The following is a 13,632-nucleotide window of genomic DNA, read 5'->3' as shown; positions in this document are numbered from 1 at the left end:
GAACTCGGGAATGCCTAACACCTTCTCCCGGGTTAACAGAATTCCTTATCCGGATTTCTGGTACGCAAACTGTAATATGGAGTCATTCATTTCCTCGATTCGGGATTAAAATTGGTGACTTGGGACACCCTAAATCTCCCAAGTGGCGACTCTGAAATAAATAAATAAATCCCCTTTCGATTGTCCTTTAATTGGAAAAAACTCTCTTGTCCCCTCGCGGGGCGAAAAAAGGAGGTGTGACACCGGTAACTAAACTTCTGTTATTCTATTCTCTCACAAATGGTAAAGACATGTACCACTGGACAAGATGGACAGCCACCAGTACCACCTGTTAGGGCCGTGAGATGACGAGGTCGCGGTAGAGATCGCGATAGGGGCAGAGGCGCATCTCGTGCAGCCGCTAGGGCAGCACTTGCAGACCCACTAGTCGCTCCAGCTTAGGAGCTGATACCAACTACAATTGATCCAGTGAGGCCAGCTCAGGCATCAGTTGTGCCCATCGTGATTCCAGACCTTTAGGAGGCCTTAGCTCAGATTCTGACTGTGTGCACCAGTCTTGCTCAGATGGTCGCAGTTCCGACCGCATCAACCACTTCTTAGGCCGGGGGAGGTACTCAGACTCCTGCGGCCCACACACCAGAGCAGTTGATGCAGGGACTCCAGACACTAGGAGCACTACCAGCCCAGCCGGTTGCAGCTGCTCAGGCCCTTGTGGTTCCTGTTATGACTGATGATGAGCAGAGGAGGTTAGAAAGGTTTGGTAGGATCCATTCTCCATCTTTTAGTGGGGTAGAGTCGGAGGATGCCCGGGGTTTTTTAGACAAGTGTCAAAGGATTCTTCATACATCAGGTATTTTGGAGACCAATGGGGTCTCGTTCACTACTTTTCAGTTCACTGGGGCTGCTTTCAAATGGTGGGAGGCTTATGAGAGGCGTATGTTGGTCGGTGCAACACCACTTACATGGCAGGAGTTCTCCATTCTCTTCTTGGAGAAGTTTGTGCCTCAGTATTGTAGAGAGGAGATGCGCAGACAGTTTGAGTAGCTTCATTAGGATGGTATATATGTGACGCAGTACGAGATGAGGTTTTCTGAGTTGGCACATCATGCAGTTGGGTTGGTTCCCACTGATTGGGAGAGGATCAGGAGGTTCATCAATGGCCTCACATATCAGCTGCAATTGCTTATGACTAGGGTGAGGGTGTCTGGTGCTACTTTTGACGAGGTGATCGACATTGCTCGGTAGATAAAGATGGTCCGTGGCCTGGATCATGGTAAGAGGGAGGTCAAGAGGTCTCGAGGTTTGAGTGATTTTGGTGGTATACCTTCTAGGGGACGGTCCTACCATGACAGGGGTCGTCCTTATAGGCCCGCCCACACGGCTCGTCCAGCTCATCGTGGTGCGTCAATTAGCCACAGTTCTTACAGTACTCGCTCGGGCCCGTCTTCATTTAGTGCACTACCAGCGCAAAGTTCTCACCATGCCTCATCCGCCCATATTATTACAGGTAGTTCCTCGTGGTATCAGGAGCAGTGATTCCGTCAGAGGAGGGGTTGTTTCGAGTGCGGAGATCTTGATCATATCAAGAGAGATTGCCCTAGGTTGATAAGTGGGGCTCCACAGTAGAGTTCTCGACCGATGGCACCAGCACCAGCAACTACATCACCTGCTCAGTCAGCTCGAGGTAGGGCCCAAGCATCTCGGGATTGCCCTAGAGGGGGGAGATCAGGTGGTGGTCATGTCCGATTCTATGCTCTTCACGCAAGACCAGATGCCATTGATTTAGATGGAGTGATCATAGGTATTGTCTCAGTTTACCACAGGGATACCTCTGTATTATTTGACCCTAGTTCTACTTATTTGTATGTCTCATCGTATTTTGCTCATTATCTGGATATGCCTCGTGACTCCTTAGTTTCATATGTTCATGTATCTACGCCGGTGGCGACACTATTATTGTGGACCGTGTTAATCGGTCGCGTGTAGTGACTATTAGGGGATTGGAGACTAGAGTTGATCTCTTGTTGCTTAGTATAGTCGATTTCGACGTGATCTTGGGTATGGAATGATTGTCTCCATGTTGTGAGCACGTGATTTTTGCTTCACGGAAAACTACTCCAAAAGAAATCGAAAAATATAAAAAAATAAAAAAATTAAAACAAGTTACCTTCGGGTACAATTTCGAGAATATGCGTGACATTTTGATAATTGTTCTGTCCGTAAACACTCACCTTGCAATAGTTGAAAATACAAAAATACATATTGCATGCATTTAGGAATTAATGGTACATTCAGAAATTAATTAACCATAATTTGGTTAAAAGAAAATCAAAAAATATATGCATGTGTGTTTCTTGTCATTGAGTGATTTTATTTAATGTTAATTTATGTGCTAATTATTATAGGTGTTAAATAATATGTGTGTAATTTTATTGTTGATTCTACAATTTTTTTTAAGATTTTTGTTTAATTTTGGTAATCCTAAATGGGTAAAATATCAAGGGAAACCTGGTTTGGGCCAGGTAGAACCAAACTTTCAGGCCCAAACCAACCACATGGATCCAGTCCAAACACAGGCTGCCTAGGCACGGCCCCAAACGACGCCGTATCAGCGTCCCCGTCTTGTGCCGTTAATGTCACATGAACGGTCCCAATCAGGCCACTCATTTAACCTCAACGACGCCATTTCAGGTAAGTTGATCTGAGCCGTCCAACCCCACTGATCCAACGGATCCAGGCCCTCCCCTAGACCCGTTAACCTGACCCAATCCATTCCCATACCCGGTCTCACCCACCACTACCCCAAACGATGTCGTTCCACCTTAAGTGAAAGATCTTGGCCATAGATCCAACTCGATCCAACGGCCAGGATCTAGTCCTTTACCCCATATATAAACCTAACCTAACACCCCGCGCCCCAAACCGGACCCCCCCTTCACCCACTATTCACCATCGTCCCCAGAACCCCCTCCTCTCAAACCCTAGCAGCCTTAGGTTTCCCCCACCGTAAACCCGGCCACCCGGACTCCGATGGCCCCCAAAACAACAGCCCTGATACACCCAACCACCCTGAACACGAATCCACCAACCGTTTACCTCGAATCACCCTGCAACTTCTCGAATCTTCAATCGAAGATTCGAGCAACAAGCAGATCTACACCCACCAACCCCAAACTCACACCACGACACCTCCTGACCTCCCTCACCCCCTGAATGACCTTGGTCCCGTTCGAATCTGACCAGTACTGAACGAATCCCAAATCAGACCACCAAGAACCCTAGAACTCAGATTTATGGATGGTTGTCCAAATCAACAAAGGATCGGGGTCTAATAGACTTTAACCGAGGTGTTCTCAGTTGAGAACACTTCGATTAAAGTCCATTCAACCCCAAAGTGGTCGAGTCCGAGTTCGAGTTAGAGTCAGTTTTGATTTCAAATCCCCGAGGTAATTTTTCCCTTTTTCTTTTGTTCTCCCATAGATTCTACCTGTTTTTCATGTTTAGTTTGTTTTTTTTCCGATTTTCTGTCAATACTGTAAACCCTGAGTTAGTGTTAAGTTTGTTTTGGTGTTTCATTGATTACCTATTGTATATTATAGTTTGTATAGTCGTTTAAACAAGTGTCGTCAATTAATGTGCTTGAAATTAGATAAAATCGTGACAGTAGCTTATTAACACCCTCCATGTATACTTGCCAGGATAATAGCTCATCTAAATCTGTATGCTAGCATATAATGAACCTTCGAAATATGTTCAGTTTTGTCTGTGAATTAGGCTACTCGTTCAGGCAGTAACCTCAGGATTTTCATTAAAAAAAAGCATGTTCAGTATTCATCACTGCTTCAAGCTTAGCCAATGGGCTGTTGTCTTTTGCATTGTTTGGCTGTGAGTTGGGCAGGATTGGTTCCCAATATGACCAACTCATACCATTTTGATTGACACCCTTGTTGATGGTGTTTGAATCCTTGTTTGAACTTAGTTTAGTAACTAAATATAGCTACAGAAAATCTGACAGACCAACCTAAAATCAGTATTGAGTTTAAGCTGATTAGCTAAGTAGTCAGTGATTATTAGCTAAATTCAAGAGATTTTATATACTGACTATTAAAGTTAGGATAGTGCAGTAATATGCCAGGTTTAAGGGGTAATCCTGGGAATTTAGTAACATACTAACAGGCTGTTAAGGATGGGGTCTGCTTAGAGGGTCACGCATTAAGCTTATTTTAATGACAATAGGGTACTGAAATAGGATTAAACTAATGCAATAGTGGGGAACCAAACTTGGTAGCATGGGGGTGATTAAATAATATAGCCTGCCCATACCTTTGGGCAGAAAACACATGCTGGTAGGCTGTCAAGAGGATGGGCTTTGGGGAGTTTTGATTAGTTTAAAGGAGTTATGGGCAGGAAAAGGCTAAAGGAATCAAGGCAGCCTGGGGGCCTTCCATTTCTGCCTATAAATAGGCTTACTTAGAGCAAGAAAAGGGGGTCTTCCAAACTTTGAGAGATCGGTTTAGTATTGAGAACATAGACTGGGCTATTACTTTGTTAAGTCAGTACTAAGCTTTACATAAAAGAACTTCAGTTTTTCCCTGAGTATTTGAGAAATCAGAAGCCACTGTTCTCTTTTCTTTTGCCCCTGTCTGTGTTCTTTTGGTGTTGTTGGATTTCAGCTGGATATTTCCTAGTGTCCTACTGTCGAGCATTGTTCCATTGGGTTACTGTTTGGTTTATTTCCTGGTTTTCTTTAACTCTGCCACGGGGTATCTACTACTGCTATTATTGGCTTCATTGGTTGGTGATGTGTCGTTGCATCTGTTGTGCTGCTGCTTATACTGCTGTTGTTACTACTGCCTGACTGCTTGTTGCTGATATTCTTTTTCTTCTTCTGGTTCTTGTTGTCTAAATCCAGGTACACATACTAAGCTGATGTAATTCCATGTTGAAGTTGACATTTGAAGCATGAATATACACATGAAGAAGTTGAAGTTATAAACTGAATTTAGTTTTCTTTACTGATTGTACTAAAGCCATTTTATGTATCACTGATATGTAGACTCCTGCCAAGGAGCTGTATAACTGGACAGTTTTCACATACGCAATCATTCAGTTTATGAGCTCCCTATGTAGGCCTTTAGTTAAAAGAAAGATAGGATGATAAAGAGTACCCTGCTTATTTCAGTTTGTTTGTAAAGATGCATGTCAATCTAGGATTAGGCAAATACACTTCTAATTGCCATGATAGCCTAATTTCAGTGCGCAAATGGTTTGAATTAGGATTAAAATTAGATCTTTAAGTTCTCTCATGCCAACAGATCTCTTGCTTTAAAATTTACTACAAACTGTTAAATGAAATAGTATCAGTTTATCTTTCAGCTTTGCAAGCTCATGAATATGTGTAGAAACTATTAAATAGGCCCAATTTGAAGTAGGATGGACCAGGTCCGGTCTTACCCCTTATACTTTGGACCTGGGCCTATGAATGTCTAACGAACTACTCTTGCTACGGATATTTTAGATTTAACGAATCATGTTCGGAATTTAACTATAATACCTCATAAGTATATAAATAATGTAGGACCTCTTCCTTCATTTATTTTAGAGACGAACTTAATAGAAAATATAGTTACGGTAAGTTTTTCCTTAAAAAATAAAAATGAGACGAGTCTCGCCAAATAAAAACACAATGTTGCGGGGCCCTCAGTAAATACTCGCTTTAAAACTGCTTAGACTTCGGGATGGACCGTTTAGTGAAATTCCACGGCCCCACCCAAAATAAATGATACGCTAGTCACTTTAGGCGCGTATTTAATAATGTTATCTTCCTAAACTAGGGTGCACATTTATGTGACCCAAATCCCAATCTCAACAGAGTTGAAATGTAACTCTAATCACGGGTACATTGATTGTGACGTGGTTCGAGATGCGTTTCCACGATGTTGCAATTCTTGATAAAAATAACAATAAATGATAAAAGCGGTTAAAAGTTAAATCTTGCACATAGGTTCAACATGTATTAAATCAGATAATCAAGCCAACTATGACAGTTGAGCAACCGTGCTATAACCACGGAACTCGGGAATGCCTAACACCTTCTCCCGGGTTAACAAAATTCCTTATCCGGATTTCTGGTGCGCAGACTGTAATATGGAGTCATTCTTTTCCTCGTTTAGGGATTAAATTGGTGACTTGGGACACCCTAAATCTCCCGAGTGTCGACTCTGAAATAAACAAATAAATCCCCTTTCGATTGTTCTTTAATTGGAAAAAACTCCTACGCCCCCCGCGGGGGCGGAAAAAGGAGGTGTGATACATGTCATGCTGTTTTGGATTGTCACACTAAGACCATGACGTTGATGATGCCGGGGTTGCCACGGATTGAGTGGCGAGGTTCTCTAGACTATGTTCTCAGCAAAGTGATTTCATACTTGAAAGCCCAGCAGATGGTTGGGAAGGGTTGTTTTTCTTATTTAGCCTTTGTGTGGGATGTTGGTGCTGAGACCCCTACTATAGATGTTGTTCTGGTGGTACGAGATTTCCCGGATGTGTTTCCTGCAGACCTGTCGGGCATGTTGCCTAACATGGACATTGATTTTGGTATTTACTTGGTACTGGGCACTCAGACCATTTATATTCCTCCGTACCTTATGGCACCGGCTGAGTTGAAGGAGTTGAAAGAGCAGCTTTAGGAACTTCTTGATAAGGGGTTTATTAGGTCTAGTGTGTCACCTTGGGGTGAACCAGTTCTATTTGTGAAGAAGAAGAAGGATAGTACTATGAGAATATGCATTGATTATAGGCAGTTGAACAAAGTCACAATCAAGAACAAGTATCATTTGTCACGCATTGATGATCTATTTGACCAGCTTCAGAAAGCGAGGGTGTTCACCAAGATCGATTTGAGGTCTGGGTATCACCAATTAAAGATTCGGGACTCGGATATTCTAAAGACAACATTCAGGACCCGTTATGGTCATTATGCGTTCCTTGTGATGTCTTTTGGGTTGACCAACGTCCCATCAGCGTTCATGCATATGATGAATAGTGTATTTTAGCCTTATCTCGACTCGTTTGTCACAATATTCATTGATCATATCCTGGTGTACTCTCGTAGCCAGGAGGAGCATGCCCAACATTTGAGGATTGTATTGCAGCAGTTGAGGGAGGAGAAGATTTAGGCCAAGTTCTCCAAGTGTGATTTTTGGCTCAGTTCGGTAACGTTCTTAGGGGCACGTGGTGTCCAATGAGGGTATTCAGGTAGACCCGAAGAAGATAGAGGCAGTTCAGAGGTCGTCTAAACTGTCCTCAGCTATGGAGATCTGAATCTTTCTTGGTTTGGCTATTTACTACCGTCGCTTCATGGAGGGTTTCTCGTCTATTACATTTCCCTTGACCAAATTGTCTCAAAAGGGTGCTCCTTTCAGGTGGTCGTATGAGTGTGAAAAGAGCTTTCAGAAGCTCAAGACGGCCTTGATCACAGCTCCAGTTCTAGTTTTGCCTTCAGCTTCTGGTTCTTATACAATGTATTGTGATGCTTCTCGGATTGGTACTGGGTGTGTCTTGATGCAAGAGGGTAGAGTGATCGTTTATGCTTCGCGCCAGTTGAAACCTCGTGAGAAGAACTACCATGTTCATAATTTAGAGTTGACTGCCATTGTTCACGTATTGAATATTTGGAGACACTATCTTTATGGTGTGTCTTGTGTGGTGTTTACCGATCATCGGAGCCTCCAGCACTTGTTCAAATAGAATGATCTAAATTTGAGGCAGCGGAGATGGTTGGAGCTGCTAAAGGACTATGATATTACTATTTTGTATCATCTTGGAAAGGTCAATGTGGTGGCCGATGCCTTGAGTGGAAAGGCAGTGAGTATGGCTAGCCTTGCATTCATTCCTATTGGCGAGAGACCTCTTTCAGTTGATGTTCAGGACTTGGCCAACCAGTTTGTGAGATTAGATGTTTCGGAGCCTAGTCAGGCTCTAGCCTGTGTGGTTTCTTGGTCTTCCTTATTTGATCACATTAGAGGGCGTCAGTATGATGATCTTCATTTGCTTATCCTCAAGGACACGGTTCATCACGGTGATGCTAGAGATGTGACTATTGGGGATGATGGGGTGTTGAGGATGTAGTGTCGAATATGTGTACCCAATGTAGATGTGCTACGTGAGTTGATTCTTGAGGAGACCCACAGTTCGCGATATTTCATTCATCCAGGGTGTCGCGAAGATCCATCAGGACTTGAGGTAGCACCATTGGTGGAGGAGAATGAAGAAGGATATAGTGGGGTTCGTAGCTCGGTATCTTAACTATCAACAGGTAAAGTATGAGCATTAGAGGCCGGGTGGATTGCTTCAGAGGATAACCATGGATTTCGTAGTTGGACTCCCATGAACTTTGAGGAAGTTCGATGCTATTTGGGTGATTATGGATCGGCTGACCAAGTATGCACACTTCATTCCGGTTGGTACTATTTATTCTTTGGAGCGTCTGGCTGAGATTTACATCCGAGAGATTGTTTGCCTACACGGTGTGCCAGTGTCCATCATTTCAGATTGGGGCACACAGTTAACATCGCAGTTTTGGAGAGCCATGCAACGATAGTTGGGCACCTAGGTTGATTTGAGTACAACATTTCAGACGGACGACAGTCTAAACGTACTATTCAAATATTGGAGGACATGCTACGCGCTTGTGCCATTGATTTTGAGGGTTCATGGGATCAGTTTCTGCTGCTCGCAGAGTTTGCCTACAACAACAGTTACCAGTTGAGCATTTAAATGGCTCCGTATGAGGCTTTGTATGGGAGGCGGTGTAGATCTCTGGTGGGTTGGTCTGAGCCGAGTGAGACTAGGCTATTGGGTACTGACTTGGTTCAGGATGATATGTACAAGGTTAAATTAAGCAGCTTTGCACGGCGCAGTCTACACAGAAAAGTTATGCCGACAGGAAGGTCCGTGATGTTGCTTACATGGTTAGGGAGAAGGTTCTGCTGAAGGTTTTACCTATGAAGGGTGTTATGAGGTTCAGAAAGAAGGGCAAGTTGATCCCTCAGTTTATTGGGTCGTTTGAGGTACTTCAAAGGATTGGGGAGGTGGCTTACAATCTTGCTTTGCCACCTATCTTGTCGAGTGTGCATCCAGTATTTCATGTTTCTATGCTCCGGAAGTATGTCGGCGATCTGTCTCATATTTTGGATTTCAGCACGGTTCAACTGGATTGTGATTTGACTTATGATGTGGTGTCGGTGGCCATTTTGGACCGACAGGTTCGAAAGTTGAGGTCGAAGAATATATCTTCAGTGAAGGTGCAGTGGAGATGTCAGCCCGATAAGGAGGCTACTTGGGAGACCGAGCGGGAGATGCAGAGCAGATATCCACGCCTATTTGAGACTCTAGGTATATTTCTAAACCCGTTCGAGGACGAATGTTTGTTTAAGAGGGGGAGGATGTAACGACCCGGACAGTCGTTTTGAGAGTTATAGCCCTGTTCCCCCATTTACTACTCCTTTTGTGCTTTACAATTGTTATATGACTTACCGGGTTAATTGGTTCAGGTTCGGGGAGATTTTGGAATGAGCTGAGGCACTTAGTCTCATAATTGAAAGCTTAAGTTAGAAAAGTTGACTGGATGTTGTTTTATGTGTAAACAATTTCGGATTTGAGTTTTGATTGTTCCTTTAACTCTGTTGGGTTATTTTGAACTTAGGAGCGTGTTCGGATTATTGTTTAGAGCTCCGTAGTTGAATTAGGCTTGAAACAGTGAAAGTTGAATTTTTGGAAAGTTTGACTGGGAGTGGACTTTTTGATAGCAGGGTCGGATTCAGATTCCGGAAGTTAGAATAGGTCTGTGGTGTCATTTGTGACTTGTGTGCAAAGGACGTGATTTGATAGGTTTCGGTGTCGGTTGTAGAAATTGGAAGTTTTAAAGTTCTTTAAGCTTGAATCTATGTGTGATTTGTGTTTTTGATGTTGTTTAAGGTGATTTGAGGGTTTGACTAAGTTCGTATGATGTTTTAAGACTTGTCGGTATGTCTGGTTGAGGTCCCGGGGCCTCGGTTGATTTTGGGTGGTTAACGAATCAAGGCTTGAAGTTGAAGGATTTCTGAAGAATTTTAACTGTTGGTGTAATCGCATCTGCGGAGTGGGCACCGCAAATGCGAGCTCGCAGAAGCGAGATGGGAGAACGCGGAAGCGGAAATGGATTGTAGAGCTGGGCTCTGTAGAAGCTGATGGTTGTCCGCAGAAGCTGATGTTGGGACCACAGATGCACAGGAAACCGCAGAAGCGAGCATTTTGTCGCACCTGCGAGACCGCTGGTGCGGAAAGCCTGGGCAAAACCTATATAAGTAAGGGTTCTGAGATTTTCACCATTTCTAATATATAAGCATTTTGTCCCCCCCCCTCCCCCGGGTAATTTTTTTTATTTTATATTTTCAGTTTACATGTTCGAAATTTTACGAGTTCCAAAGTTATGAGTTTGGAGGTTTATGTTTTTGAAAGTTTGCGGGTTTAGAAATTATAGAATTTACGGATTCGAAAGTTTGCTAGTTCGAAAGTTTAGTGATTTAGAAGTTTATGAATTTGTGGGTTAGCAAGGTTGTTGGTTCGAAAGTTTACGACTTCATGTTTATTGTATCTAAATTATTTATGAATACTTTTGAGAAGTTATTTTCTTTAATTTGCGTACCAAACACTGAAAAATGAGTAAGATTACTACTTGTTTTCCAAAAAAATATTTTCCTTTATACCAAACACACCCTTAGTTCTCAAAGATTGAACTTTTTTTTTAATCGATCTTCTCAATGTGATAATGAGTTGATGAATTTTTTCATACAATACTATAAAAAGCACAAGTCAATAGAAGTTTTTGTCAACCCAAAGAAATGCATAAGCTACGGACTAGATGGCAGAGGTGAACAATACACCTCTAACAACTTTTCTAGTTCCCAAAAGTCATCATTTCTCTGCTCAAGAACTCAAAGTAAGCCCTTGATTGTTCACTGTCTACATGAAGTAAATAAGCACCCAAGCTATGCAATATATTTTGTTCAAGTATGTTAAATGGTATTCTTATTATTCTTGGTACATTATATGTTGGTATACTATAATTACTGTTGAATCATGATATACTTAGTTTTAGTATGTTAAAAGTATCCTAATATTCTTAGTATACTACATAGTGATATACTATGATTACTGTTGAATTGTGGTATATTGTGATTATTGATATATTAAATGGCCTTCTCAATATTTTTGGTATACTAAATAGAATATCGCGATTACTGTTGAATTGTGGTATACTACATAGTGTACCATGATTATTATTGAATTTGCTATACTGTATTTGTATATATTAAGTGGTATTTAAATGTTTTTAGTATAATGTGTAGTATACTATGATCATTGTTGAATAATGATATACTTTATTTGAGTATATTAAATAGTATTTTCAATATTCTTGGTATAATATACATTGATATACCACAATTCAAGAATCATGGTATTCCCAGTGTTCTTGGTATACTTTTTCGTATACTATAATTACTATTGAATCATGTTATACTTTATTTGAGTATGTTAAATAATACTTTTTTTAATAATCATGTTATACTACACATTGGTATACCATGATTACTGTTGAATCATGGTATACTTTATTTTAGTATTTTAAAAAGTATACCAAATATTCTTGGTATATTACATATTGGTATATCATGATTAATGTTAATTTCTGGTATTCTTAATAATTCTTTGGTATATTGTACATTGGTATATCATGATTAATGTTAAATTATACTGACTCCATTTCAATTTATGTGAACCTATTTGATTGGACATGAATTTTAAGAAAATAGAGAAGACTTTTGAACTTGTGGTGTAAAATGATGCATATATTTTTTGTATGACTATAAATCATTGCATAAAGGTAAATTATTTCTAAATATTAAAAATGGTCATTCTTTTTGGCACGGAATAAAAAATAAATAGGTTCACATAAATTGAAACGGAGAGAGTAATATACCTTGTTAAAGTACGTTAAATGGTATACATAATACTTTTCGTATATTACATATTGGTATATCATAATTACTGTTGAACTATAGTACTATTAATATTCTTAGGGATTGTTTGGTTGGAATATGATTTATACCGCTATAAGTTATGCCAGTATAAGTTGTATTGGGATATGTTATATTAGGATTAGTTATGTTGGGATTGTTGTTTATTCATTGTTTGGTATGTTGTATTAAGAATGATAATTGCATAATTTCTAAGAAGAAGGTATAAGTTATACCGGTGCTAATTATCCCACCTTCTAGAAGGTATAAGTTATCCCGGTGTTAAAATTAACACCGGAATAACTTATACTTGGTTTGATAACCAAACAGAGGATTAAGCTGGTATTAAATTTTTGTACTACCCTTATACCTTTTTATACCTCATACCAAACAACCCCTTAGTATACTATATTTGGTATACCATAATTATTATAGTATACCAAATTTTAGAATTCACCGATTTAACCAGAAAGAACCAAAAAAAAAAGGATGCAAACTTTTTATTTCAAAAAGCCTTAATTTTTTTTAAAATTACAAAACAAAAAAAAAATCATCTACAAATATAAAAAAATCAAAAAGAGTGATACCGTAACTATCAATAACTGTAGTCGATTAATAATTGCGTAGAAAGTATTCCAATACTAACTAGGACTAGGTTATTTATCTTGAAAGAACAAAAATAAAAGTAGAATAAAGTGATTTAAATTTTAACGAAGAAATTCTATTGAAAAAATTAATAAGAAAAACTAAGAGAAGAAATTATAATTATAAGGGGGAAAAATGACAGATGTTTTTGAACAAACTGATCTCACTATAAAAATAAAATCTAAATTTTCTTAAAAAACTGAAGACAAAAATCAATATTATTAAATAGAAAATTAAAAGAATCAAAAAGAGTAACATGACACTCTCAGTAGTTATAATAGACTACTGATTGTGTAGAAAGTACCACGGTAGAAATTTTAAGATTCAGTTATTTATTTAAAAAAATAAATTAAAATAATAATAAAAGAAAGCAATAATAATTTTTGGCGGATGAGAAAATAATAGAAAACATTACGATAAAAAATAATAATAAAAAAGAAAAAAAGTTACAAAATATTTTAGACTAGGAGATTTTAGTGGAAAGAATAAAATTAAGAGAAAAACAAACACACCAATAAATAAAAACTAAGATTAAAAAATAAGTAAAAAAGACTGAATTGGTTACTACTAGAAAGAATAACAAAAAGAGAAAATAATTACAAAAATAAATAAATAAGAAAGAATGGATAAGAGTGCATAATTTCATTAGAAAGAAGAAAAAAAACAAAGTGAAAAAAATATATATAAAAAACAAAAAAAATAAAAAGACAAAAAGAACGTGAGAAAAACAAAGAAAAGAAGGAGAAAGAAATTTGGTGAAGCATAGGCATAGAAATGAGGGGACAATCTGGTCTTAAAATATTCGAAAGGGGCATGTTTCATTTTTGTTTTTTCGAGAAAAGGGAGTATTTGATCATTAAGTCTTTAAAGGGGGCTTTAAGTGTTATTTTTTCGTAAAAATTGCATTGGATGCCTATTTGGTCGCCCT

The sequence above is a fragment of the Nicotiana sylvestris genome, chromosome 12 (assembly GCF_000393655.2).
Source record: "Nicotiana sylvestris chromosome 12, ASM39365v2, whole genome shotgun sequence".
Lineage (NCBI taxonomy): Eukaryota > Viridiplantae > Streptophyta > Magnoliopsida > Solanales > Solanaceae > Nicotiana > Nicotiana sylvestris.
Note: the sequence above shows the minus strand (reverse complement) of the source record.